Source organism: Triticum aestivum, chromosome 6B (genome assembly GCF_018294505.1).
Source record: "Triticum aestivum cultivar Chinese Spring chromosome 6B, IWGSC CS RefSeq v2.1, whole genome shotgun sequence".
Lineage (NCBI taxonomy): Eukaryota > Viridiplantae > Streptophyta > Magnoliopsida > Poales > Poaceae > Triticum > Triticum aestivum.
This window is the reverse complement of record NC_057810.1, coordinates 533,411,246-533,435,454: the sequence shown is the minus strand read 5'-3', so window position 1 is coordinate 533,435,454 and position 24,209 is coordinate 533,411,246.

Sequence of the window (24,209 nt, the reverse complement as noted above, 5' to 3'; positions counted from 1 at the left end):
TTTCTTCTGGCCGACAGCCCTCCAAGATGCAACTGCACAAGTAACCAAGTGTGAAGCGTGCCAGTTCCATTCCAAACAGATACACCAGCCAGCTCAAGCTCTCCAGACGATCCCTTTATCCTGGCCATTTTCGGTCTGGGGGCTCAACATCCTCGGCCCATTTCCCTGAGCTGTCGGGGGCTTTGAGTTCTTGTACGTCGCCATCGACAAGTTCACAAAGTGGCCGGAAGTGGAACCAGTGAGGAAGGTGACAGCACAGTCAGCAGTCAAGTTCTTCAGGGTCGATTGTTTGCCGTTTCGGGATCCCTAACAGGGTCATCACCGACAACGACACGCAATTTACGAGCCGCACCTTCATGCAGTACGTCCAAGATCTTGGCACCAAGGTCTGCTTCGCTTCTGTTGCTCATCCGAGAAGCAACGGTCAAGCGGAGAGGGCAAATGCTGAAGTGCTGCGAGGCCTCAAGACCAGAACTTTCGACAGGCTGCACAAGTGCGGAAGAAACTGGATCGAGGAGCTGCCGGTGGTTCTTTGGTCGATCAGGACGACGCCAAATCGAGCCACTGGCCAGACACCCTTCGCTCTAGTCTACGGAGCAGAGGCAGTTCTCCCCACGGAACTCGTTTACGGGTCACCTCGAGTGCTCGCTTATGATGAGCTCGAGCAAGAGCAGTTGCGCCAAGATGACGCGCTGCTCCTTGAGGAAGACCGTCTTCAGGCTGTTGTACGAGCCGCTCGCTACCAGCAAGCTTTGCGTCGCTACCATAGCCGCAAAGTTAAAGCCAGGAGCTTCGAGGAAGGCGACCTTGTTCTTCGGCGTGTTCAGTCCGCCAAGAATTCCAACAAGTTGACGCTGAAGTGGGAAGGCCCTTATCGGGTGAAAGGAGTCACTAGGCCCGGCGCTGTCCGCCTTGAGACCGAAGATGGCATTCCGGTGAGCAACTCCTGGAACATAGAACATCTTCGTAAGTTTTACCCGTAGGGCGCGGTTGCTGGAAGCTTTTCCGACAACCACCTTTTGTACAAGTCTTGCCGCTGTTGCATGTAATCCTTTGTACAAAGCCGGGCGCAGACCCCGTGCACCAGTAAAGTTCATGTGCCCCGCACATCTTGTCAGTTTTTTTATGCTATAATCCTTTTTCGCATATATTATCTGACACTTTGTGCAGCACCAGACCCCGGAAAGCGATAACGAGCCCAAGGCTCCATATCATTACTTTATTTCTTTGTTTCTTTCTCAAAAGAAGGAAGGTTCCCTCGCCCACAAGGTTTACCGGGGGGGAAGGAGAAGATAATGGTGTGGACCAGGCCGTTCAAGAAAGTTTCTCCTTGCCGGGAAGCAGACGACAGAAAAGCTAAGTTGCTAAAGTTTGAGCAATCAGTTTTTTAAGTTTTTGAGTTATTTTCCTTGAACGACCGTGCTTTGTATGGAAAACCTGTGCGCGGAGGAACCAACTTGTAGCTAGCTGCGCCCTTACTTTGTTTCGAGTCCGCTCAACAACTTAAGTGAGCTGCAACTAGTTGCGACAAGGTTGCTTGTCGGTAGCGACCCCGCCAGCAGGCTGCTGAAGTTCCGCACTCGGTGCTCGCGGCAAGGGTGCCTGCACCGGCAAGTTTCCCTAGAAAGCGTAGGGAAGAACCATACAAAACCAAGAGTCGAGTAAAGGAAGTAACACAGCAATTTTTTGCCTAAGATAGAGTTATATTACAAAAATAACTTGTCGCGCCTCTAATAAAGTGTTCCCATGACATGACTGGCAGCAACAAGAAAAGAAGAAAACGGACGGCCTAATCTACGCGACCGCCGTCAACCCTTTTGACCTCGTTCACCCTGTCCACAATGGGTGTGACAAGGGCCTTAAGTGCGTCAAGATCAGCGTCCGCCGGCAGCCTCTTGAGGACGTTGGTGAGGTTGAGGCCCGGATTGCGGAAGGCCACCTTCACCAGCACCTTCTCCAGAACTCCGGCACAAATCGAGCGTGACTCGTCGGCCAACTGCTTTGGGATCCGTTCCCGGAGTTGCTGGAGCGCCGCCGCCACGCCTTTGAAGAACAGAGTGAGCTTGGCGCTGGGTTGGAGGTTCTCGTCGGAGGAGTACCCGAAGCCTTCCACCCCCAATTGCACCAGCTCCTCTTTGATGACTGCAACAATGTTCACGAGGCCCTCCGTCCAGAGCGCCACAGTATCTCTGAGAAGATTCTGGGTTTCGGCGGCCCTCGCTAGCAGCGCCTTGTTGGCCTTGATGTCCTTCTTCAAGTCCGCCTCCCATTTCTTGGCGCCGTCCAACGTCTCCGTCAGGGTGGCCAGCTTCAGCTCCAGGTCAACATTGGAATTCTTGGCGGCGCGCAGCTCTTTGCCCTTCTCGGAGAGTTGGCCCTGCAGCTCACCGTGGGCAAGGGCGTCCTTCTCGCGCTCCAGCTTGAGCGCTGCAAGCTCTTCGCCACCCACCTTCAAATCAGCCTCCAGCTGCGCCACCTTTACTTCCAATTCCTTCTTGGCGGTCTCGGCAGCCGCAGCCGCATCCTTTGCCTCTTGGAGCGACCCGCCAAGTGCCCGTTCGCGCGCGGCAAGATCCTCCTTGTGGCTGTCGAGGTTCACTTTCCGCTGAGCTAGCTCGCCTTCTCGTGCGTACAGCTTCTCGCCGGTGAGCCGCTGCTGCTCTTCAACTTCGGCCTTCTCGAGGAGGAAGGCCTTCCGCTCTTCAGCAAGCTGCTCCTGCTCCTCCGCCAAGGCCCGGAGAGCTTCCTGGCGAAAACCCCGGAGCTCCTCCGCGCGCTTCTCTATATCCACGCTCGCTTTCGCAACGAGCGCTTCCCGGGACTCCAACTTGACTTGACGGGCGCGATAGAGCGCTAGCAGCCTCCGCAGCAGCCGCTCCTCCTCGGGCTCGTCACTGCTGCTTCCCGGCGCGTCAACGATTGACAACCCAGCGGAGGCAAGCACCTCCCCATCCAAAACTTCTCCTTCCACCGGCGCCCTGGAGCTTGACGCCCAAGGGAGCTTGATGAAGATGCCCTCGCCAGCCTTCAGATAGGCACCGGGCTGGGGCTCCTCAGAGCCTGACGCTGCGGCAGCGGCGGAGGGATCGGTGGTCGGTGCAGCACCTGACGCTCCTGCGGCCTCAGGGCCGTCAGTGCGATCGCCAGATCCCCCGCCAGCTTCCTCGGCGGCAGCCTTGGCGGCCTCTTCACCGGCAGGCACATCGGCACCAGCTCCATCTTCGGCGGCCGCGGCATCATCAGTGTTGCCGCGCGCGTCCTCTCCGCCACCCGCCTCGGTCTCCATCGGATCCGCGGAGGGTGGATCTGACGACCGGAGAAGAATGAGAAGTCAAACAAGCACTCAAGAAGAAAGATCAGCAGAAGAATACAAAGAAAGTTTCGGGCAGGAAGGATTACCTGTGCTAGGATCTGCTGTCATAAGCTCCACCACCGGCGGATCGTTAGCGCTGTCCCTTGCCGGAGACTCCTCCCTTGCCGGAGGCTCCTCCCTTATCGGAGAACGCTCCCTTGCCGGGGAGTCCGCCCTTGGCGGCGTAGTCGAAGCAGACGACGAGTCGGAGGAGATCACCATGCCCTCCTGATGAAGCTGTTCTGCTCCTGCGCAAACAAACCAGTGATCAGATGTCAACAAAGGAAAAGAGCAACCACGCACACCCAGAAGCAGAAAGTAAACCATATGCTTATGCTGGGGGCTGCGCTGGGGGCTGCTCTGCGAAGTGATGGCTGGATCCGGCAAGGTGGTCTCGGGCACGCCTCCTGTCGTCGCAGTGGGCTCGTCCTCGATGACCACCACCTGAGCCTTGGCCCTCTTCGCCGCCCTCTGGGCCAGAGTCCTGAAAAGGGAGAGTCCAGAGTGGGTCAGATCAGATGCAAGACAGGAATGGCAAGTTGAAGAACTACAAGAACAACAAGGGAATCTTACTCTTCTTCCTCTTCCTCGTCGGAGCTGAGCGCGGAGAGGTCGAAGTTCGGCCCACCTCCGGCGCGACGAGGTGGAGGGGTGGGATCCCTTGGCCGCTTGGCGGGGACTACGGCGCCAGCCCGAGATGACCCCGCCCCAGTTGCCACTGCGGCGGGAGGCGCACCCGCGGCAACCGTACTTGCCGCGGCGGAGCGCGTCGCGCGGCACTGCGGCTGTTGACCAGCTTGCCGCCCTGCTGCATCCCCGATCCTGCGGAGGCGCCTTCTTGGCTGCACTGGGGGCTGCGTTCCGGGCCCTGTTCCCGGCAAGCTCCCCGGAGATGGCGGGCCGCTCGCACCCTCGGTGGGCTCACTCAACTCGGCATCGGGCGCGGCAAGCTCTTCTTCGTCTTCGGGCCACTCCCGCTCAGCAAGACTCATCGCCGATGCCGCGTCCGCTTCCTCCATCGTGAACCAAATTCACCCGCGGCCGTGGCTGCCGCCGCCTCTTCCGCCCTGGTGGCGATGCGTTTCATCTCTTGATCGGTGGTGTCGCGGGTGAGGAGCTTCTTGTCATCAGCATTGACCGCTACTTCCACTAGGCTGTCAAAGAACTGCTGCACAACGTCTCCGGCAGGCTCTTGCCAAGTTGGAGCGATCTCGTGCGAATCACACAACGGCATCATGGCGCAGATGCGGTCGCGCGAGGAGTTGTTGCACAGAGGAACGACGCCTACTGGCAACCTGAACCACTCGGGATGCTGAGGGTCGTGCTTGAATATCTCCTTGAGTATCCCGTCCAACTCTATGACGGTGAAATTGAAGTTGAGGCCTGGGCGCAACCTCATGATATCTGCCGGGCCTCCAAATTCCCAGGCGGGTCTCTCCCTCGCCTGCAGAGGGGCGATGCACCGGCGAAGGAAATCTGCGCCGACAGCTCCTACAGTCAGCCCGGCAAGCCTGAGACGCAAGATCCGAGTTGTGGCGATCTTCAGCTTGTCGTCGTCCACGGACAGAGCGCTCCAGTCATTGCCATGCACTGCTGGGGCTTGGCGCAGGGCGGTGAATAGCTGCGGACTCTCTTCTACAACCCAGCACCAATCTGCTCTCCACTCGTCCCACTTGCTGCGGAGCTCCCCCTCCAGATAGGTATCCTTCTTGCCGGCCTGTGAGATCCAGGCGATCCCGCCGGCAAGAGGTTCCCCTCTCTCGACACGAGGCATAAAGAAATGGCGGAAGAGAGCTACGTTGGGGTGGACTCCGACAAAGTTTTCGCGTAGATGGGCGAAAACTGCCATGGTCAGAACGGCGTTGGGGGTGAAGTCAAGGAGGTGGAGTCCATAGGTGTTCATGACGTCGCAAAATAAATCAGAGAATGGCGGGCAGAGCCCGCAGTAGAAGAACACGGCGAAGAAAGGATATCCGCCAACTGGAGCTGCTTGCGAGGCGACGGCGGAGAGTACCTTCGTGCGCGGATGCGCCCGCGTCTCCGTCGACCAGAAGAGATAGTACCACTCCCTCAGCTCCTTCGCGGAGAGCTCGGGGGGGAAAGTGGCCAGCTCCTTCCGCAGCGCCTCAAGCCGCTGCGCTTCAGTCGACTTCACAGCTTTCGCGGACGCGGCCTTCGTGGCCTTCCCCTTCCCGGGCTTCGGGGGCATGGCGGAGGCAGTGGGGGAGATCGACGGCGCTGGTGGTGGCAGCAGCGACGGGGGCAGAGCGCTGCCCTCTTTCAACTCTGCAAGCGGAGGAGGGCGGCGGAGATTTTTGAGATTGCAGCAGCGAAGGGCGAAGGTGGGGGAAATGCCCCTGTTTCCCCTGCTTATAAAGAGGGACGGGGCGGACATTTCGGCCTTCCAAATAAACAACCACCCACGATCTCTCCCACGACTCCGCGATTGATGCGTGCCGTTACGGGGGGCGCGGTGGATACGGAGTTAGATTCGGCATAACCCAGGCTCCGCGCGTGCCCGTGCCCTGTTTTGGGCCTGGCCCAACAGCGCTCGGCACCGTGTGTGGCCCAGGCCCGGGGGCTCCTGTCGGTGTACTAGAGTAGGGGTACCCTAGTATCCCGAACTTGTGCACGGGCAGTTGCAGCGCCGCGCAGCAAGGCTTGCCGGACGACCGCCAGAGTCCTTCGTGGGTTCCTTTGGAGCCATTCAAGAACAAAGCATTCAAGATGAAGAGACAAGGCCCCAGCAAGAGGATCTTGCCGGGAAGAGACAAGGCCCTGGCAAGAGGAGCTTGCCGGGAAGGCCAACCACGGCACTTCAAGAAACTTGCCGCGATGCACCGCACGTCCCGGCAAGGTCCAGCGAGCGACAAGCTTTTGGACTCGACAAGACGACGACCCCGACAAGGTACCCGTCGGGGGCCCGCTGCCACTCTGTACCCACGCTCCAGCGCACCCACCCGCGTGTTGCCATGAGGCTTCCTCAGGGGCGCGTGGCGGGAGCCTGTGCAGCGAGGGGTACGCGGTGGCAAGCGGAGATGAAGAGAAGGCCATCGTGGCAAACGGTGGCGCTCCTAACAGTCACTTTTTGCACTGTTTAGGCAACTCAGACGGGCATTCAATGACCTTGTCCCCTGCCGTCAGAGTTAGGTAGGGTGCACTGTGTCCATAGTAGCGGTAGCTGCACCTACCGCATCCTTTTCCATTTTTACCCTTCTAGTCTACGTTGCCACCTGTCGGTGACCCCTTGAAAGTATAAAAGGAGGCCCAAGCGCAACGTAGAGGGGGGTCGGCCCATTCGAAACACCAGGAACACTCTCACGCTCGGTCTGGCAGCGTCCATCGCTCCTGAGCAAGAATTCAATACACACAAACAAGCAGCAGTAGGGTTTTACGCATCCGTGCGGCCCGAAGCTGGGTAAAACTGCTCGCGTGTACTGCCTCGATCCACTCTTTGCGCGGCCTCCGCCTCCCTCCGAACCGACAGGGGCCCGGTCCCCATAGGTGTTGGTGGATCAGTTTCCCCGACACCCACCTAGCATGGAAGATGTAGGCAACCCTAGTTGTAACATGAGCTGCTCGAGCATACAAAACAGAATTTCATTTGAAGGTTTGGAGTTTGGCACATACAAATTTACTTGGAACGGCAGGTAGATACCGCATATAGGAAGATATGTTGGACTCATATGGAACAACTTTGGGGTTTAAGGAGTTTGGATGCACAAGCAGTATTCCCACTTAGTATAGGTGAAGGCTAGCAAAAGACTGGGAAGCGACCAACTAAGAGAGCGACAACAGTCATAAACATGCATGAAAATTAATTTACACCAAGTACAAGCATGAGTAGGATATAATCTACCATGAACATAAATATCGTGAAGGCTATGTTGATTTGATTCAACTACATGCGTGAACATGTGCCAGGTCGAATCACTCAATTCATTTAAAGGAGGATACCATCCCATCATACCATATCATAATCATTCTAATAGCATGTTGGCACGCAAGGTAAACCATTACAACTCATAGCTAATCAAGCATGGCACAAGCAACTATAATCTCTAAATGCCATTGCAAATATGTTTACTTCATAATAGCTGACTTAGAAACGATGAACTCATCATATTTACAAAAACAAGAGAGGTCGAGTTCATACCAGCTTTTCTCATCCCAATAAGTCCATCATATATCGTCATTATTGCCTTTCACTTGCACGAACGAACAATGTGTATAATAATAAGGGTGCACGTGCATTGGACTAAGCTGGAATCTACAAGCATTCAACTCAAGAGAGAAGACAGGTAATATGGGCTCTAAATTAAATAAACAATCATGCATATGAGAGCCACTAAGCATTTTCAATATGGTCTTCTCGACCCCCAAAGGAAAGAAAAGAAAATAAAAACTATTTACACGGGAAAGCTCCCAACAAGTAAGAAGAAGAACTAGAAATCTTTTTGGGTTTTCATTTTAATTCTACTACAAGCATGGAAATTAAACTAACTAATTTTTTTGGTTTTTCTTAAGGTTTAACAAACACACAAGAAGAAAACGAGAAAAAAGAAATTTAAACTAGCATAGATAATACAATGAAAGAGTATGAGCACCGATGACTAGTGTGTGAACATGAATGTAAAGTCGGTGAGAAATGCGTACTCCCCCAAGCTTAGGCTTTTGGCCTAAGTTGGTCTAATACCAAGGACCGCCGCTACTCTCCCGGGTGTAATGGGAGGTGTAATCAGGATACCACTGGCTGGTCATCTCCGAATCCCACTGGACAGATGATGCACGATAAGGGTCCAGTTTAGGTTCCAGCTCAGGTTCAGGTTCTGGAGTAAAAGCTTGAGCTCGATGATTGTTCACCGCTTCCGGTCTGACAAGAAAATTTTCTGCAAGCAAATCAAACAACAAAGGCGCAGGCAAAATAATAATCTCAATGTGTTTCTTATTGAATCTAAGTTTATATAAAAGCATCTTTTCTTCGTTGTCAACAATAAACTTGTTTGCTTCCATGCTCTTGTAATCTAAAATATGAGGAGGCAATTTTATCTCCTCCTTCTCATGGTGCCTAATGGGTATCTGAAAATGTTTAGCAAGACTTGCAGCATAGATACCTCCAAATATGGGGCCTTTTGTACGATTCAGGGCTAGCCGTTTAGCAACGACGGCACCCATACTAAAAGTATTGTCTCCAAGCAAAGCATGTTGAAGAATGATAATATCAGGAACGCTCAGGTTTCCACTATTTCCATGACCAATCAAGCATCTACTAGCAAATATGGCAAAGTAGCGTAAAACAGTAAAGTGTATGCTAGAGACTTGCCTCAGAGCCCTTCTTTGGCTCCTCTATAGCAATAGTATTAACAAATCCACCCACATCTTCACGATGGGGTTCCTCTAATTGTCCCTCATAAGGTATCCTACATACCGCACAAAAATGATGTAAAGATATTTCTTTGAACTCAACATATAAATGAAATGATACTGCAGGCGGTGACTTCTTAGGATAATAATAAAAGTTTTGCACGAAAGTATTGGTGAGTAAGAGATACTGATCGATTCGGTCGTTGATGAAACCGGTGAGGCATGTAGTCTCGATTAAAGCATAAAAGTCTTCATGAATTCCAGCTTCTTTCAAGAAATCCTCGCATGGCCATTCACATGACCGTACTTCCGCTAAGCGAGGAAGATTATACTTGGCTTTTTCCTTCTCTTTGGCTTGTTTTTCCTGAGGGCTTTGGCTAGAAGAGCCCCTCAAATGTTTCCTCAACATTTTCTGAAAATTTCTGAAATTTTAGTAACTTCAAAATAGAAGTGAATAAAACTAAACAAGATTGATAGCAACTACTCCTACAAGTGCCTAAAGCCTATATCATGCATTGGAATTTCTTGGGACCGCAAAAATTTAACATTCAAGCTCAAGTACATGGTCACCTATGCAGCAAAAATTTGCAATGAATAAAGCACTAGAACAAAAACTAATTGGACCAATGGAGGAGTCACATACCAAGCAACAATCTCCCAAAGCAGTTTTGTGAATGGAGCTTTGAGCTAAGAGATCGAAAATCGTAGCAAAACGAGCTAGAACTCGTGCTTGAGCTGGATGGGAATTTTTTGGGGTAGAAGATGAAGTTTGTGGGTGCTGGCATAAGTGGAGGGGGGCCACCAGGGGCCCACGAGACAGGGGGCGCGCCCTATAGGGGGGGCGCGCACTCCACTGTCGTGGCCTGGTGCTTGCCCCTCCTGCGGTGATTTCAGTGCCTAAAATCCTCAAATATTCCAGAAAAAATCATACTAAATTTGCAGGGCATTTGGAGCACTTTTATTTTCGAACTATTTTTTTATTGCATGGATAATTCAGAAAACAGACAGATAATACTATTTTTGCTTTATTTATTCTAAATAACAGAAAGTAAAAAGAGGGTACAAAAGGTTGTGCCTTCTAGTTCCATCCATCTCGTGATCATCAAAATGAATCCACTAACAAGGTTGACCAAGTCTTGTTAACAAACTCATTCCGAATAACACGGGACTGGAGAAATTTCGAATAACACTAAGTTACCTCAACGGGGATATGAAAATCCCCAACAATAAGAATATCATACTTTTTCTTGACAGTAGGGAGAGGAAATTCAAAACCTCCAATAATAATAGTTGGAACTTTTCCAATAGAATTGATGCTATGAACTTGAGATTGTTTCCTCGGAAAGTGTACCGTATGCTCATTACCATTAACATGAAAAGTGACATTGCCTTTGTTGCAATCAATAACAGCCCCTGCAGTATTAAGAAAAGGTCTACCAAGGATAATAGACACACTATCATCCTCGGGAATATCAAGAATAACAAAGTCCGTTAAGATAGTGACATTTGCAACCACAACAGGGACATCCTCACAAATACCGACAGGTATAGCAGTTGATTTATCAGCCATTTCCAAAGATATTTCAGTAGGTGTCAACTTATTCAATTCAATTCTATGATATAAAGAGAGAGGCATAACACTAACACCGGCTCCAAGATAACATAAAGCAGTTCTAACGTAATTTCTTTTAATAGAGCATGGTATAGTTGGTACACCCGGATCTCCAAGTTTCTTTGGTATTCCACCCTTAAAAGTGTAATTAGCAAGCATGGTGGAAATTTTAGCTTCCAGTATCTTTCTTTTATTTGTAATGATATCCTTAATATACTTAGCATAAGGATTCACTTTCAGCATATCAGTTAAGCGCATACCTAAGAAAATAGGTCTAATCATTTCAGCAAAGCGCTCAAAATCCTCATCATCCTTTGACTTGGATGGTTTAGGAGGAAAGGGCATGGGTTTCTGAACCCATGGTTCTCTTTCTTTACCGTGCTTCCTAGAAACAAAATCTCTCTTATCATAACCTTGATTCTTTGATTGTGAGTTATCAAGATCCACAGCAGGTTCAATCTCTACATCATTGTTTTTGCTAGGTTGAGCATCAACATGAACATTATCATTAACATTATCACTAGGTTCATGTTCATCACCTGATTGAGTTTCAGCATCAGAAATAGAAATATCATTGGGATTCTCAGGTGTGTCTACAGTAGGTTCACTAGAAGCATGCAAAGTCCTATCATTTTTCTTTTTCTTCTTTTTAGAAGAACTAGGTGCCTCTAAATTATTTCTCTGAGAATCTTGCTCGATTCTCTTAGGGTGGCCTTCAGGATACAAAGGTTCCTGAGTCATTCTACCAGTTCTAGTAGCCACTCTAATAGCAAAGTCATTTTTATTATTTAATTCATCAAGCAAATCATTTTGAGCTTTAAGTACTTGCATAGAAGCATATTCGCTGATGAGGTGAAGTTCATCTTTAACTCTAGCCAAATTATCACTTACACGTCCTATCTCGAAAGCATTATTCTTTAACTCTCTACCAACATAAGCATTAAAACTTTCTTGTATAGCCATAAAGTCATCAAATTCATCTAAGCATGGGCTATGAAACTTAGTAGAGGGGATTTCAACTTTATCATATCTATGGAGAGAATTTACCTTTACACTACAAGAAATATGTCAACTAGTGACCTTCTCTTAGTGACCCTAGCTGAATTGGTCGTAAGTCCACGGCCATTTCGCTTAGAAGGGCTCAAACCCTGAATTGCCTTAGACCAAATGGTCATAAAAGCAGACAAGAGTGGTCCATGACCTTATTTCTACCTGATTACGACCAATATAAATTGTCATGAGGTTGTGAACGTGGATGCATTAGTACTTATTGCTATGACTAGGCGCCACCTCATCAGTTTTGCCTATGTGTCATGTCCATGTGTCAATTTTTGCCCTAGGTTGTGAAGCAACCTATATTTCTGTTATTCCAAAAATTCCCAAAAAATTCTCATAAATTGTTTGGATCATACCTTCATCAAATATGTCAAAAACCTTCCTTGCCTAGTTCAAAAATAACTCAACAATATTCATTTTCCTATTATGTTCAGAGCAGCACTTTGTGAAGGAAGTGTTATTTATATATTCTTGATTTCCCTAAAAATTTGTGAAGACATTCTTCTTAGTATATGATCATCCTCAGCCAAAACTCACGCCCATTGGCCATGTGCATTTCCCGTACCGCTAATTAAACACTTGGCTGCTAATTCATGTTTGAGCATAGTTCGGTCTCCTCATGAGAATCTTATGTTATAATTTTCTTCCTAGCACCTACCTGCGGAGTGTCCAACCCACTAGACATTCCTAGGCCGCCCAGAACACATGGCAACGCCACGGTCATGCGGTGACCACGCGGCGGGCATGCGAGCTTACACGCTCTAGAGTTGGGGCCCTCGGCCACCGTCCAAACCTCGATGTCTCGCCACCAAACCATGTATTTTTGATTAAATAGATACTTATGTACCTAGAAATGATTTTTGGAAAAAATAAAGAGTAAACTATGAGGCAGCTGTTGTTCAAATTTGACCCGCTTCCTGCTGAATCGGTGGGAATTTGTCTTTTTCACCAGAGGTGGATCAAAACTTTTGACACCCAACCATTTTGTCAATTGTGCATTAAATATGGCCTAGTATTTTATAAAATTGATTAGGTCCAATTTTGCAACAAATATATGGTAGGTCCTTCACAAAAAGAACTCATTTCGGGCACTCAAAAAATGGAAAATGTATTTTCCGTGAAAAGAAAATGAAAACTCCCTTAGGAAACATTGTTTGGAATTCCAATATGCACCCTTGTGCACCATATGAGATCATTTGAACAAACTATGCCATGAATGTGGCCATAAGATTGATCATTTGGCTTGAAAGCCATGAATCTTCATGCATGATAGCTCATTTCTGAGAACACTTTTTTAAAATAATTATCGTATTACAAGTTTATTAATTTTCCTGGAAACTTGGTCACATATAATGACACAATGCGAAGGTTTTCCAATTTTTTGATTTTTTTTTAATTTTTTATGCCCGTTTCAAAATGCAGTCAAAACGACGGGAATGACCGTTCCTAGCTAGTGGTTGAATCTTTGAATTTTTTTTGGTGTTTCTCTGATTAAATAGATACTTATGTACCTACAAATGATTTTTGGAAAAAATAAAGAGTAAACTATGTGGTAGCTGCAGTTCAAATTTGACCCGCTTCCTATTGAATCAGTGGGAATTTGTCTTTTTCACCAGAGGTGGATCAAAACTTTTGACACCCAACCATTTGTTCAATTGTGCATTAAATATGGCCTAGTATTTTATAAAATTGATTAGGTCCAATTTTGCAACAAATATATGGTAGGTCCTTCACAAAAAAAACTCATTTCGGGCACTCGAAAAATGGAAAATGTATTTTCCGTGAAAAGAAAATGAAAACTTCCTTAGGAAACATTGTTTGGAATTCCAATATGCACCCTTGTGCACGATATGAGATCATTTGAACAAACTATGCCATGAATGTGGCCATAAGCTTGATCATTTGGCTTGAAAGCCATGAATCTTCATGCATGATAGCTCATTTCTGAGAACACTTTTTTAAAATAATTGTTGTATTACAATTTTATTATCTTTCCTGGAAACTTGGTCACATTTAATGACACAATGTGAAGGTTTTGCAATTTTTTGAATTTTTTTTTGAATTTTTTATGCCCGTTTCAAAATACGGTCAAAACGGCGGGCTTGACCGTTCCTAGCTAGTGGTTGAATCTTGAATTTTTTTTGGTGTTTCTCTGATTAAATAGATAGTTATGTACCTATAAATGATTTTTTGAAAAAATAAATAGCAAACTATAAGGCAGCTACAGTTCAAATTTGACCCGTTTCCAACTGAATCGGCGAAAATTTGTCTTTTTCACCAGAGGTGGATCAAAACTTTTTACACCAAACCATTTGGTCAATTGTGCATTAAATATGTCCTAATATTTTATAAAATTGATTTGGTACAATTTTGCAACAAATATATTATAGGTCCTTCAGAAAAAAACTCATTTTGGGCACTCAAAAAATGGAAAATGAATTTAAAAGAACTCATTTCTCATAACTCTTTAAAAAAATATTTGTCTTATTTCAATATGTGATTATTCCTGAAAACTATAGTCAAATTTGCTGACACAATGAGAAGTTTTTTTTCAAATTTTCAGATCATAATAAAATAGCTAACATGATTTAGCGCATTACTTTTAGTCAATTACGACCAATTTAAATGGTCAAAGTATCATACGGGTATACTGCGTTTTGATTGGCCCAGGGACCTCTCACGCGGATCATGGATAAATCACCATCGGATCCTCCTGGATCCAACGGCCCTCACCTCACCCTCTCACGGTCTCACCCACCCACCGCGAGCTACCCCTAAAAAACCATCGCACAACACTCCTCTCACTCCCCGCGCAGCAAACCCTAGCGCTCTCACCCTCTCCCTCCCTCTGGATCCACCGCCGTCGCCCCAACCTCATTCCCTCCCTCTGGATCTCGACATGCCGCCGCCCCCACCCCACTCCTCCGGCGTTCCCCACACACTCTCACCGCTCAGAGACCCCCACCCTTGAGGATCCAACGCGTCGGTGCCTCCTCCGATCCAGATCGACACCCCCCTTCCGCCACCCCCGCCCGCTCCACCTAATCCACCGCTGCCCACATCGGCGCCGTCGTCTCCCTCGGACCACGCCGCTGGTCTCCCCTACACTCTCCCCTCACCTCCCCTTCCCTACCCACATAAGAATAAAAGAGAAGAGAGAGATCGAGCGAGCGTCATCAAGGGCGCGGCAGCCATGGCGCTCCCTCCCAGATCGGACAGCATCGTCGTCAAGGGCTTCTGCGACACGGGTTCTCGACGCACGCACGCTTCCGCTTCTCTGACGATGCGGCCGTGCGTGAGGAGGCAGCTGCTTCAAGATGCATGCCTGCCACCGAGCTCCGTCCGTCTACTGCCGAGAGGAAGGCGCGCTGGACCACAGACCACACGCGTTGCCTCGCCGCCGACAAATCCGGGAGCGTCTGGCCTGTACGCTAGGCCGACTCTTCCCTTTCATTTCCGCCTGCCTACAAGTTTGGCGACAGTCGCCATAGCCGGCGACCTCACCTGACCTTCTTTTCTTATGATATATCCAGCACGCCACGGCTTCCTTCGTTGACCAAGGTGAGGGGGGAGTTCTTCTGCTCGGCCGCCTTACTGATGGATGCTCGTCAAGGTACTCGCCCATCTTCTCCTCTGAGATTCACTCTTCTTCCCTTCCCTCAGCTCATGTGCTTTCTGTTGGTTTCCTCACGCAGGTACACGCGAGGGACACCCAGTTTCGTCAAGGTGCAGATAGTCAAGGTGCCTGATTCGTTTCGATTTTGATTTGCTTCTGCTTTTGGTTGTTGCTCAGTTCTGTACTGTTGGTGATGCCATGGTCCTCCCTTTCCATTGCTGCAGGAGAAGAATAAAAAACCCTAGCTAGGCCTGGAGGATGTGTTGGATGGGAGAACCACCCGAGTAGGGAGGGAGGAATCAAGGAAGGTCACCATGGACCTCGCCCAACTCTCACCCTGCAGCTGCAGGTAATCCCCTCCCTCTCCCCGCCTTGTCAGACCTGAAGATGTAGTGTCTCTGTGCAATTTGTGAAGATATTCAGTAATCTCCCTTTGTTTGTTTCGCTCTGGCCACCGTCAAGTGTTTGATTGGAGTATACGCGAGGAGAATATGTCATGTATTTCATTAGACAAATAATACTGCCTGTATTTGCATGCTTGCAGGATTGTGTCAAATACTTGTTATGTACATGTAGTGGCACAAGAGTCAAGATTTACTAGTGCTTGCCTTCTTGTGTTATCTGGACACATTGGTTAATCTACTTTTCTTGTGATTTCCCAATTCAATATCTAAGAAATGAATCTATAGACTTTAATGAATTCAATGTATGATCCTGATGAGAATTATATGATATCTACCTGTTTTTATCCTTGACCAGTATCATTTGTGGTAGCTCTTAAGCGACACATACTTTTTCTCGCTCCGAGTTCCTAAGCATGGTATTATATTTTTGTTAGCTAGAACATACAATCTTTGAATTTGCTGAACATTAGTAGCTAACTAAGTTGTGCCCCATTGATGTCTAAATTGTTACATTACATCTAAAAAAGTTAGCCTCAACTAACTATGAAATTTAGAATGTTCAAATTCAGATATTAAGTTCTCAAACTGGACCTGCTTTGGGACTTATATATACACAAATCAGTATTGAAGTAGGTTTGTATGATCTCCTGTTAGTAAAATTACAGCATAAATAACTTCCCATGTAGTTCTTCTATTTTTAGTTTGGGTTCAAGTGATTGGCAGGCCTAGTGGTTGTGCGATTCTGTGATCCTATAAAATTTATATGCACACCTCGTATGAATCTGTGATCATATCCAGTGAAATTTATATGCATGTTCCACTCCACTATCTACACATTTACTTAGTAATACATACTTCTGCACTTCTGTTATGCTTCTCTCTTTGTTTGTATGAGGCGGCCAGGCTGCCTATTTTGTAGCAGTCTGCTTCCATAGTGTTTGTATGGAGTCGAGATAATTGTGTTTTCCTCGACAGTAGGTCAGCAGACACGGCTCCTGCTATATATGCTAAGCTGCCGCCAGTGTTTGTGCGATGTTGCCGGCTTAGAGCATCATCTCCAATAGCTGCTGCCTGTTGATGTGCTTGTTGTGGTGTCATGTTCTTCTCCTAAATCTGTTGTATGCTTAGCTGATTAAACGTGTAGTTTTTTTTAGTATTTTAGTCTGACGGTGTTTCTTTTTTGGCTCAAGTGCTTAACTGATGAGCTTATGTTGAAGTGTGCTGATTTTGCACTATTGAAATTGATAGGAGATACTATGGATGCAAGATTCATTGTTTGTTCTTGCTCACTATGTGCGTAACTGATGATGATTGTTGTTGTTAGAAATTATGATTGCTTGTGTCTTAATTTTTTTCTGTAATGATGATATGAAATGTCACGCAGGTCCTTATTGGTGCTGCTGATGTTGCTGTGGTTGTCAGAGGTGTTGCTGCAGCATCTGGCGGAGCTGCAGTCAGAGAAGGTCAAGGATAAGATCATCCTCGATGGGAATGCCATTGAGCTCGTCTCCCGCTCTGCCGCCCTCATCAACTAGGTGAATCAAACAGGACCCAGAACTTGTCTTTGTTCATGTGCATGTTGTGCTGCTTGAATAATTTGGTTGATAAGATGCAAATGATATTGTATCATGTTTGCTTATGCTCTTTGCGGAAACTAGTATGCTAGATGTTCTTAGAAATCATTGCAATGCATGTCTTCAGATGTTGGATGTCGAGTGTTCTTTCTTTGCGTTGCATATATGGCTGCTTGTGCTGTTCAACATGATGCAAATAGGGCTACTTCTGCCATTGTGCTGTTGTTTGTGGTTTGTCCAATTTTGGCCTATATAGCTGCTTCTTTCTCTTCATGTATTATTATGTGCTCCATAATGATTTGGTTTTTGCTTCAATATAATCTACTTCTACATTTTGTTCCTGTGTAATCTGATGTGCAATGATTCGGTTTTTGGTTCCATATAATTAATCTGCTTCTATGCTCTTTTCTTGTGCAATTTTCCTACTGTTCTATGCGTTCGCCTTCCAAGGACAACATATATGTGCTTTTCTTACTTGTTTTTCTTTATTTAAGCTGGTAGCTTTTTATGTTCACTCTTTTTCAGGAGCTTCAGGCCTAATCTTTTTGAGTGTGAAGCCGTGAAGCCAAGTGCGAAGCAGCGAAGCCCTACTTAGGAAGATGGCAAAGCACCAAAGCCCTACTTAGCAAAGAGTTTTTTGATTCTGTAGTAGACAGTAAATTGTAATATTGTAACAGATTGTAAAAGACTAATGGAAACTTGACGAGCGGGACCAATTTATGTCCCACTTATGAATATAATCTGAGATATTTTGAAATTTTTGACATGTGGGACCCATCTGACTAGTGGACCAGCTCTAAAATAAAACAATTGGAAAATAGAAAATCAATTGATGGAAAGAGGGCCATGGCCCAACACAAATAAGGCTGCAATATTGGGCTTGGCCCATGAACCCAACCAAAAATTGACAGATAGAAAAAACACAAATGGGCTGAATTGTTGGGCTTGGCCCATGTAGAACACTGAATCGGACCGGGCTGATTCTTGTGCCACATCATCTTGCCATGTTGGATGCCTACGTGGTCTGGGGATGTTGCTTGTGACCAAAAATTTGGTTGTGGAACCAATGACCTTTTACACATCGCAAAGAAGGTCGCTATAGTTAGTTTACGACCGCCAGCTTTTGACCTTTTGTTTTTGGTCACAAAAAGGTCGCAAATGAAAAACTATGACCTTTTAGTGACCAATAGTGGTGGTCATAAGTTGACATATTTATTGTAGTGTTACTACCTGTGTCGGGTTATCAAGACAATGTGGTTCTTCAACATGCAGTATATTAAGACCATGTATTTCTTCAATAGGAGGTAAATTCTTAACACCTTCAGCTTTAATACCTTTTTCTTTCATTGATTTCTTTGCCTCTTGCATATCTTCAGGACTGAGAAATAAAATACCTCTCTTCTCAGAGTGGGTTTAGGAATAGGCTCAGGAGTTGGCTCAATTGGTTCAGGAATTGCTTCAGGAATTGGCTTAGGAAGAGTCCAATTATTTTCATTAGTCCACATATTATTCAATAATATTTCAGCTTCATCGATTGTTCTTTCCCTAAAAACACAACCAGCACAACTATCAAAGTAGTCCTTGGAAGCATCGGTTAGTCCATTATAAACGATATCAAGTATTTCATTTTTCTTATGAGGATGATCAGGCAAAGCATTAAGTAACTGGAGAAGCCTCCCCAAGCTTGTGGGAGACTCTCTTCTTTGATTTGCACAAAATTATATATTTCCCGCAAGGCAGCTTGTTTCTTATAAGCAGGGAAATATTTAGCAGAGAAGTAATAAATCATATCCTGGGGACTACGCACACAACCAGGAGCAAGAGAATTATACCATGTCTTAGCATCACCCTTTAATGAGAACAGAAATATCTTAAGGATATAATAATAGCGAGACTTCTCATCAGGAGTAAACAGGGTAGCTATATCATTCAACTTGGTAAGATGTGCCACAACAGTTTCAGATTCAAGGCCATAAAAAGGATCAGATTCAACTAAGGTAATAATCTCAGGATCAACGGAGAATTCATAATCCTTATCAGTAACATAGATAGGTGAAGTAGCAAAAGCAGGGTCAGGTTTCATTCTAGCATTAAGAGACAGCTGCTTCCATTTAGCTAACAATTTCTTAAGATCATATTTGTCATTGCAAACAAAGATTTCCCTAGCAGCTTCTTCATTCATAACATAACCCTTAGGAACAACAGGCAATACATAATCATTGGGAGAACCTTCATCATCACTATCATTAGTAATAGGATCTTCAGTATTTTCATTCCCCCTAACTCTAGCAAGTTGTTCATCAAGAAATTCACCTAATGGCAAAGTAGTATCACGCACAGAAGTAGTTTCATCATGCATAGCAGAAGTGGCATCATCAATAACATGCGACATATCAGAATTCATAGCAGTAGCAGGTTTAGGTGTCGCAAGCCTACTAATAACGGAAGGAGAATCTAGTGCAGAGCTAGATGGCAGTTCTTTACCTCCCCTCGTAGTTGAGGGCAAAATCTTAGTTTTAGCGTCATTCAAGTTCTTCATAGTGATCAACAGATATAAATCCCAAGTGACTCAGAGATTAGAGCTATGCTCCCCGGCAACGGCGCCAGAAATTACTCTTGATAACCCACAAGTGTAGCAGATCGCAACAGCTTTCGAGGGTAAAGTATTCAACCCAAATTTATTGATTTGACACAAGGGGAGCCAAAGAATATTCTTGAGTATTAGCAATTCAGTTGTCAATTCAACCACACCTGGATAACTTAGTATCTGCAGCAAAGTATTTAGTAGCAAAAGTGGTATGATAATAAAGGTAACGGTAGCAAAAGTAAAGATAAATGTTTTTGGGTTTTTGTAGTAGTTGTAACAGTAGCAACGGAAAAGTAAATAAGCGAAGAACAATATGTGAAAAGCTCTTAGGCAATGGATCAGTGATGGATAATTATGTCGGATGCGATTCCTCATGTAATAGATATAACATAGGGTGACACAGAACTAGCTCCAGTTCATCAATGTAATGTAGGCATGTATTCCGTAAATAGTCATACATGCTTATGGAAAAGAACTTGCATGACAAATTTTGTCCTACCCTCCCGTGGCAGCGGGGTCCTAGCGGAAACTAAGGGATATTAAGGCCTCCTTTTAATAGAGAACCAGAACAAAGCATTAGCACATAGTGAATACAGGAACTCCTCAAACTACGGTCGTCGCCGAGAAGTATCCCGAGTATTGTCACTTCGGGGTTGTTGGATCATAACACGTAATAGGTGACTATAGACTTTCAAGATAGGATCAAGAACACACATATATTCATGAAAACATAATAGGTTCAGATCTGAAATCATGGCACTTGGGCCCTAGTGACAAGCATTAAGCATAGCAAAGTCATAGCAACATCAATCTCAGAACATAGTGGATACTAGGGATCAAACCCTAACAAAACTAACTTGATTACATGGTAAATCTCATCCAACCCATCACCGTCCAGCAAGCCTACGATGGAATTACTCACGCACGGCGGTGAGCATCATGAAATTGGTGATGGAGGATGGTTGATGATGACGACGGTGATGAATCCCCCTCTCCGGAGCCCTGAATGGACTCCAGATCAGCGCTCCCGAGAGAGATTAGGGCTTGGCGGAGGCTCCGTGTCGTAAAACGCAATGAAACTTTCTCTCTGATTTTTTTTCTCCCCGAACGTGAATATGTGGAGTTGCAGTTGAGGTCCATGGAGGTCCAGGGGGCCCACGAGATAGGGGGCGCGCCCTACAGGGGGGGCGCCCCCTGTCTCATGGACAGGCCCTGGGCCCCCTGGTGTATTTATTTCACCTAGAAATTCTTATTAATTCGAAAAAGTGCCTGCATGGATTTTCAGGACATTCCGAGAACTTTTCTTTTCTACACATAAAACAACATCATGGCAGTTCTGCTGAAAACAGTGTCAGTCTGGGTTAGTTTCATTCAAATCATGCAAATTAGAGTCCAAAACAAGGGCAAAAGTGTTTGGAAAAGTAGATACGTTGGAGACGTATCAGTCTCCAAAGGTGTTTGTTTGGTTGGCATAGATCGAGATTAGGATTTGTCAGTCCGTGTTTCGGAGAGGTGTCTCTGGGCCCTCTCGGTAATACTCATCACTATAAGCCTTGCAAGCATTGTGACTAATGAGTTAGTTGCGGGATGAAGTATTATGGAACGAGTAAACAGACTTGCCAATAACGAGATTGAACTAGGTATTGAGATACCGACGATCGAATCTTGGGCAGGTAACATATCGATGACAAAGGGAACAACGTATGTTGTTATGCGGTTTGACCGATAAAGATCTTCGTAGAATATGTAGGAACCAATATGAGAATCCAGGTTCCGCTATTGGTTATTGACCGGAGACGTGTCTCTGTCATGTCTACATAGTTCTCGAACCCATAGGGTTTGCACGCTTAACGTTCGATGACTATTGGTATTATGAGTTTATGTGATATGATGTACAGAAGAGTGTTCAGAGTCTCGGATGTGATCACGTACATGACGAGGAGTCTCTAAATGGTTGACACATAAATATTTATATATTGGACGACTATATTCATACACCTGAAGTGTTCCGGAGAAGTTTCGAATAAAACCGGAGTATCGGAGGGTTACCGGAACCCCCCGGGGGATTAATGGGCCTTAGTGGGCCTTAGTGGAGAAGATAGAGGCCCGGCCAGAGGTGCCCCCCCCCTTTCCCAGTCCGAATTGGACAAGGGAAGTGGGGCGCCCCCTGAGGGAGTCCTGGATTAGGGGGTCCTCGGACAGCCAGACTATATGCTTATGCCGGACTGTTAGACTATGAAGATACAAGACTGAAGACTTCGTCCCGTGTCCGGGTGGGACTCTCCTTTGCGAGGAAGGCAAGCTTGGAAATTCTGATATGTAGATTTCCTTCTCTGTAACCGACTCTTTGTAACCCTAGCCCCCTCTGGTGTCTATATAAACCGGAGGGTTTAATCCATAGGACGACAACACTCATAATCATAGGCTAGCTTCTAGGGTTTAGCCTCTACGATCTCGTGGTAGATCAACTCTTGTAATACTCGTATCATCAAGATCAATCAAGCAGGAAGTAGGGTATTACCTCCACAGAGAGGGCCCAAACCTGGGTAAACATTGTGTCCCCCGCCTCCTGTTACCATTTGCCTTAGACGCACAGTTCGGGACCCCCTACCCGAGATCCGCCGATTTTGACCCCGACATTGGTGCTTTCATTGAGAGTTCCACTGTGACGTCAGAAAAAGGTTTGATGGCTCACCTTGTTATCGAGGACAGCATCGCCTTGGGGGAGCCCTGTCTTTAGGCCAAACCCTCCGACTAGGCGGCTTCATCATGACCGCCCGTACGGCCGCGCCGTCATGCTGATGATGACTTCTCGGGTCATCGAAAGCAGCCTCCACGTCATCTCGGAATACGCCGAGCAGATGGATCCGATGGAACTTTAGTCCTTGAACGAGCTCTTGGATCGCATCGCCACCATGGGAGTCGCTACTGACTATGATCGGATTGGGCTTAAACCTGATCAAAGAGAAATTAACTCTCCGCTGGTCACCCATCAAATAGCGGTGGTGGAGGAGCAATGCAGAGATTCTTCCTCTATTTTGAGGATGAACTATGTCCGGATTACCGAGCTCTCTGAGCTGGATACCCGTTCACGGGAGGACATGACACAAACTCTGAACTTAGAATCAGACAGCGGGCCAGAAAAATTGGGCAACATCCCGGAACCCGAACTCCCGAGTTCGGAAGTACCTCCGCCCCTGGGTCTCAGATCGGGTTAGGGTTCGGACTTAAATCCACCCACCCACCCAGATACAAGCGATCTTTTCCACATTAGACAACAATCCCAAGAGACAGTACATCACTTTTGGGTGAGATTCCTCCTTGTAATGAGCAAGGTAAAGAATAGTTGTGGCACACTGAACTATTCTCCTCCATCTTGCAGCTGTAGAACTTATTGGAGACTTCATATCTCTCAATTCGGGCATTTTCTTGAAATATTAACTTCAACTCCTGGAACATCTCATATGCTCCATGACGTTCAAAATGTCGTTGAAGACCCGGTTCTAAGCCGTAAAGCATGGCACACTGAACTATAGAGTAGTCATCAGCTTTGCTCTGCCAGACGTTCACAACATCTGGCGCTGCTCCTGCAGCAGGCCTGGCACCCAGCGGTGCTTCCAGGACGTAATTCTTCTGTGCAGCAATGAGGATAATCCTCAAGTTATGGACCCACTCCGTGTAATTGCTACCATCATCTTTCAACTTTGTACCTTACAGAAAAGGATTTGGTTGCAACAAAAATGACAAGGATAACGTGGATATAGCAGGGGCCACAAACGAGGTGGCGACCCTGAAGGAGGTGGTGTCCGCAGCCGAACGTAATGCGGCCGCGGAACACACCGAGCGAGAGAAGCATGAGGCACCGGTGGCGGAGGTACAGCAAGAGCTCCAGGCTCTCATGGAAAAACATGAGAGTTTGGAGCGTGACTCGAAGACTCGAGAGTCCGAGCTTGCGACGGCTCTTGAGAGTGCCAAAGCCGCAAAGGCCGAAGCCTATAAGGCCCTCCAGGAAGTCGAGGCGTTGAAGAAAATAACGGCGGGTAAGGCGTTTTTCATGCAAAGTAAGCAAGTGAGTGTGAATTACATATCACTTACCCGAATTCGGAGCTCTCCAGGAGCGTTCGCAGATCTGCCCCGCAGCGTGTCCAATGTTGTCGCTTTCTACAGGCCGAGGAGGGGAGCTCGACGGAGAAGGTCTTCTGGTCTCAGTATGCAGAGGCCGGACATCTGGTGCCCCTTAGTGACCAGCTAAAGCAGTTGGTCGAGCTCCACAAGGTGGCCGAACAGGCCATGAAGGGCCTCATAGTTCGGCTGTGGCCTAAGGAGGCCATGCCTGGGAGCTACTTCGGCCTGGTGCGGAGGCTGGTGGATGCGTGTCCGTGGGTTGAAGTCGTCAAGCACTCCGCCTGTATTGAAGGTGCCCGCCGGGCCCTTGCCCGCACAAAGGTGCACTGGGGCAAGATGGATGCCCAGAAGCTTGTGACGGACGCGCCACCGCAGGGCAAGGAGCATCGTATGCCCGAGATGTATTATAAGAGTGTCCTGAAGGGTGCCCGCATTATTGCGGGTGAGTGCTCCAAAGATGTAATATTTGAGTAGACTCGCATTTTGTTATCCTGTGCGCTGAAAACTTAGTTCATGTGT